The sequence below is a fragment of the Bos taurus genome, chromosome 2 (genome assembly GCF_002263795.3).
Source record: "Bos taurus isolate L1 Dominette 01449 registration number 42190680 breed Hereford chromosome 2, ARS-UCD2.0, whole genome shotgun sequence".
Lineage (NCBI taxonomy): Eukaryota > Metazoa > Chordata > Mammalia > Artiodactyla > Bovidae > Bos > Bos taurus.
Window position 1 is genome coordinate 96,326,090 of NC_037329.1, and position 6,000 is coordinate 96,332,089.

Below are 6,000 nucleotides of genomic sequence, written 5' to 3' on the forward strand. Positions count from 1 at the left end.
AGGTAAACTTTAACAGCATTAAGAGTTGCAGGGGGGACTTCCCTGGTGGTCCAGTGGCTAAGACTCCAAGTTCCCAATGCAGGCGACCAGGGTTCGATCTGTGGTCGGGGAACTAGATTGAACATGCCACAATTAAGACTTCTCATGCTGCAGTGAAGACCTAGCATCCCATGTGCTGTAACTAAGACCCAGCACACCCAAATAAATAAATACTTTTTAAAAAAGAGTTGCAGGAGTTGCCGACCTTGGACACACCCTGAGAGCTATCTGAGAGGCTGTCTCCCAGGCTATAGTCATCATTTTGCCCCAAATAAAACAACTCATGAAGAGAAAAAATAAAAGAGTTGCAGGTCGAATTCCCAGGAATCAGACTCAGAGAGAATTCAGCATGCAGGGTACACCCAGGGGATCAGCATGTGTGTATGGGAGTGGATGAGAGCCAAATTGGGCAGGGGGACAGGTAGAGTTGTGCGGCCTCACAGCAGGCTCACCAGCCCCATGAAGACCTCTGAGCCAGAGTAGCCTGTCAGAGGCTTCAGAACAGTCTTGAACTCGGCAAAGAACAAGTAGTGTGCTGGCAAATTGAACTCTGAGAAAACAAAAGCCCTGACTTGTTAGTGTTGGCTGATTTCCATAGTGGAAACACCACACCATACCTAATTTTATGAATGTCGTATCACTGAACAAGGAATTGGAGATGTGCAAAAGTCAGGCCTCAAGAGCCAGAAGAAGCTGGCTCCAGCTCACCACTGACCAAGATGACCAGGTCTTTCCTGTCCACATCCATCGGTCAATGGATGTGGGAGGGAGCATGGCCTTGGGCAAGGCAGCCCTCTGCAGCTGATACAGTTCCTGAAGGGTTTGACCACTGAAGGCAGTCTACTGACACCACTCCCAGCAGCTGGGGCAATGAGTCCTTTTCTGATAGGGAGTCTGGGCCACCCATCACAGAGTCCACCATACTTGTTCTGGGAAACTAAGTCACCTCCTACTCAACTAGCTGTCCGTCAAGAGTCTAGTCACCTTTCACCTCTAGATGGAAAGAGGTCCAGTGGTCCCAAATGATAAACACCCAGAGAGTGATAAAGGCAAAAGAAACTGCAGAAGTTCAGAGGCAGATGAAGCCACTCAGACAGGCCTCCACAGAAAAACAATGGTTTGAGCCTACCTTGACAGATGAGTAGAATTGTGGTAGAAAAGCAGAGGAGACTGATGAGCAGCTACCTTGTCTTGCAGTTAGAATCCTGTCCCTAACACTTACTCATTTTCAGGCCTTGCACAAATTATTTTACTTCTTTGTGCTTCAGTTTCCCTGTAGGTAAAATGGGGATGGTGATGATAATAATAATGTAATAATAGTAATAATATTATCTACTGCAAAGTGTTGTTGCCATAAGTTAATTCACAGTAAAATTTGTATTAGTGTTTGGCAGTATAAGGCCCCCAATAACTGAGCTGTTATTGCATGGAGATAAACATGAAAATATCATATTGCAGAGTAGTGTAAAAAAATTTACACACACACACATTACATGTATGCAAACTTCATTTCACTGGAACTGGGGAGCTGAACAGGTAGACCCTGTTATTTACAAAAGCCAGGGCAAGAAAACAAATGGATGCCTTCAGTTTCCCAGCCCAGACCGTGTCCTACACCACAAAGCCCCAGACATGTGCATATAGACACCTCAGCTGCCATCCTTAGTGTCATTTACTGATTCCCCAGCCACAGTCAATCCTCAAGCTTTTGAGGACATACTGGCAGCTGGATCAGCCCCCAGGAAGGCAAGCCCTGGGGAACAGCCCATGCAGTGCTGGAGGCAGAGTCTTGGCTTTGGTACAGGGAATTCTGATAGCCCAGGAACCTGGTCTAGAAGGAGGGGGTTCCAGGTAGTCACTTCCTTGACCAGAAGGAGATGCAGCCAGAGAAGGACCTAAAGCAGGTCAGCAGATCTAAGGGTAGTCCTTGGTAGTTCTACTGGGGATCAACCCTTTTTACTCAATATTCCATCTTTAGTCCTTATGGGATTACCATAAAGTCATCATGTCATGCTGATTAATATTGATGTTTGACAGAAAACAACAAAATTCTATAAAGCAACTATCCTTCGATAAAACAAATAAATTTTAAGAAAGTAAAAAAGTAGACAAAAAAGATACAAACAATTTTTAAAAAAAAGGTAATCATGTCATAAGAGAGGCTTTGCTGTACTAGAAAAGGCATCGGATTGAGGATCAGGACCTCTGAAATTATGATCCTAGACACAAAGTCTAGGATCATAGATTATATTTATTATACTTGTTATAACTCACAGCACCAAACACCATGATAGTTCATAGTAAGATCTAACAGAAAATTTATATTTGTAATATTAAAGACACTCCAAAATCATTGCAGATGGTGACTGCAGCCATGAAATTAAAATAAACTCCTTGGAAGAAAAGCTATGACCAATCTAGACAGCATATAAAAAAGCAAAGACATTACTCTGCTGACAAAGGTCTAGAGAATCAAAGCTATGGTTTTTCCAGGAGTCATGTATGGATGTAAGAGTTGGACAGTAAAGAAAACTGAGCACCGAAGAACTGATGCTTTTGAACTGTGGTGTTGGAGAAGACTCTTGAGAGTCCCTTGGACAGCAAGGAGATCAAATCAGTCAATCCTAGAGGAAATCAGTCCTGAATATTCATTGGAAGGACTGATGTTGAAGCTGAAGCTCCAATACTTTGGCCACCCGATGTGAAGAAGTGACTCATTGGAAAAGACCCTGATGGTAGGAAAGATTGAAGGCGGGAGGAGAAGGGGATGACAGAGGATGAGATGGTTGGATGGCATCACCAACTCAATGGACATGAGTTTGAGCAAGCCCCGGGAGTTGGTGATGGACAGGGAGGCCCGGCATGCTGCAATCCATGGGGTCACAAAGTCAGACACTACTGAGAGACTGAACTGAGTGTAAAAGACTATTGAGTTCCAGAATTTAATTCAAGGTGTTTCAAAAAAAATCCAACCCAAGGTTCAAGCCTGTCTCTGAGAGCTAGATCCCCCTTTTCTTTTTTATCTTCTAAAAGTTCACCATCCTTCCTCACACACCCAAATGAACTTTCACACTATTCAGTCCTTTTCACTAGAATGGGAATCACTGATACAAAAGAGCCCCAACGCCCAAAGCACTTGCTTCAGTTCCTGCAGTTCAGTTCAGTTCAGTCACTCAGTTGTGTCCAACTCTTTGCGACCCCATGAATCGCAGCATGCCAGGCTTCCCTGTCCATTTCCTTATTTCACATATTTTAACTAATTACTGTACAAATGAAAGTTGTTTACTCAACAGGTAGATTGTTAAAAGTACATGTACAAGAAACCAACATCTCTCAGATAGATACCTGTTTGAATGTTTGTGCTTTCGAAAGTAAATAACATCAGAAATTAAATTATACAGAAGGAAACTTATACGTAACCTGTTCACAGTCACTGAAATGAAAGATAGATGTTATAGGGAATGAGAATGGGTTGGTAAGTAATGAGAAGTAAGAACATCCTCTTAACTTTTTCTGAGGAGAATTTCCCCTGGCCTATGGTGTCTTTCTGGAATCCAGAACTAGAAAATAGCTTTTATCCTGTTGGCTGGAGTGTAATTGTTCTCTCTTGAGAACAGAAGTTGTCAAGTGGTGTGTGTACGTGTGTGTGTGTGTGTGTGTGTGTGTTGAGGATGCTTTGTGAGACTCACTGAGCTGCACATAACTCACTGACTGCCATGTATTTGTGTAACTGGAGTCATCTCAGATTGTTTTGCTGACTTGTTTTCACACTCTGTTTCAAAACTGTTGAATTAGACCACTCTGGAACCCCTGAGAAAGTCCTCCAGACAAAGGTGGGCAAGAGCAGGTTCCAGCCAGAGCTGACTCACTTCAGTGCATCTGAATGTTGTTTTACACATTTTCACAACCAAGTTGCTCCTGATTGAACTTACTCACACTTTCATGTTGGAGCATTTGACCCTTGCCAATCCCCAACCTAGGGATCAAACCTGTGTCTCCTGCATTGGCAGGCAGATTCTTTACCACTAGTGCCACCTGGGAAGCCCCAGATAAAGTAAGTTTGCCCTTTTTCTCAGCCTTTGCCCATGATATAATTTGTTTTTAAATATAACTACATAGTTGTGGAAAAAAATTCGTATTTTATGGCAAGATGAGAAAAATTTAAACATAAAAACTTCTCTAACCTCTGGCTTCCCCTCTCCCCAACTGTGCCTTGCATATTTGCAATACAGGGACCAAACCTCCCCCACCGGCAGGAATACCTGCCCAACTCTAAAGAGCAACCTTCTCCAGCGGCATTGACAGCTCCTTTAAGATAACATTCCTCCCTGCTCTTGCAAGGGGTCACGTGAACCACCACAACGATGCTTACATTTGCATTATGTAAACTGTCAATGCCACATCGTTTCAGGTACAGCCCTCTGTCTCAAGGAAATTTACATAACTGTACCTTCTACCAGGTGAAACAGTTCTCAGAGCTTTCTGAGATGCTCTTCCCAGTTTATAATCCTCAAGTTTGGCTCAAATAAAATTTTCCAATTCTTTCTTAGATCGTCAACGTAGTCTAATTATTGGGGAAAAAAGAGTTGCAAGCATCGGGAGAGAAGGCCACAGGGCAAAATATTCCAAGGATCTTGATATTTCCTCCTGTTAGCCTTGTCTCCTACTCTTTTTCTTCCACACTGTTAAGCTTTACAGCTTTGAACAGTAGACATTTAGTGCAGTGACTATATTCTTGGCATGATTGTGGTTTGGGACTTGAAGTTTTTAGAGGGCAGAGATAAGTTGAAAATCACATCCTGTGGAGAAGTGCTTAGTAAATAAGAATAAGGGGCATCTTCTACAAGCATTTGAGAAGATCCCTTGTCACTTTCAGGAGTAGATTTCTGCCCAGTGGATGACCCAGTAAACACAATGATACCTTTGATTCCTGGGAGGGATAGGTTTTTTAAGGAAGGGAGGAAAAGAGGAAGAAAGTAACATTGAAATCTAGTCTCTCTCATAAACTGAGCTCTTCAACACACACACACATTCACACATACACACTCACTCACACACTCATTGGCACACAGACACACACAGAGTTTGCTATTCTTTAGCTAATGGGATTGGCACCGCTTAAAGCAGATTGCTAGGTCATTGTCTGCGACCACAGCAAGAGAAACATTATTTAAAGGTCATTCAGACCCTAAAAGAAGCGGCTGAGCAGAGTAATTATCAGAGACTCTCCATTAACTGGGGCATCTTTGCTCTTCGTCTGAGTTGGTTTAATAAGGCCCACTAATGGGGCTGTGGGGGAGGGGCCCCTAATGGTTCTAAAAAAGCCCCTTCTTCGCCCCTTTACCTCTGGGGACTGTCTTTAGAGACGCTGACAGTGAAGCCAGAAGTTACTGTACTGCAAAATGACCTTCATAAAAACTTGGTGTGGACCCCTACTGCTCAGGATTCTAGATTTCAGAATGAGGAAACATCATTGTCCCTTTCTTCTTTATTGCAAGGTGATTTCCCCCCACTTCCTCTTACTGGTCCTTGGCCCTTTGGGTTATGGGGAATGTGTCATTGAAAACAGCAGCACTCGGTAGGAATAAAGCAGGATGACGCCCTGGGCAATTTCCCCCTTAGCTTGCTGCTGCTTCTCATCTTCCAGAGGTCTACTTCTCCAGAAAAATCACTGTCCCATTATTTCAAGTCTGTGATGCACTTACGTTTCAGACTTAGGATGGCCACTTGGATTCAAACTGCCGTGTTATACTCAGCCAGCTTTAACAAAGGCCTCAAACACTCAGCTTTCCTGGAGGCTTGTATCTCACAAGGGAACTCTTGTGCATTACTTATAGTTTTAGCTGGGAAGTGACCTGAACTGTCCATTTCTCACATCCCCTGGTCCAACCCTAGACGAAGCTGTCATCTCTTCTCCCCTGGGTGACTGCAATCCTCCCTTAGCTAGTCTTCCAGCAGCAC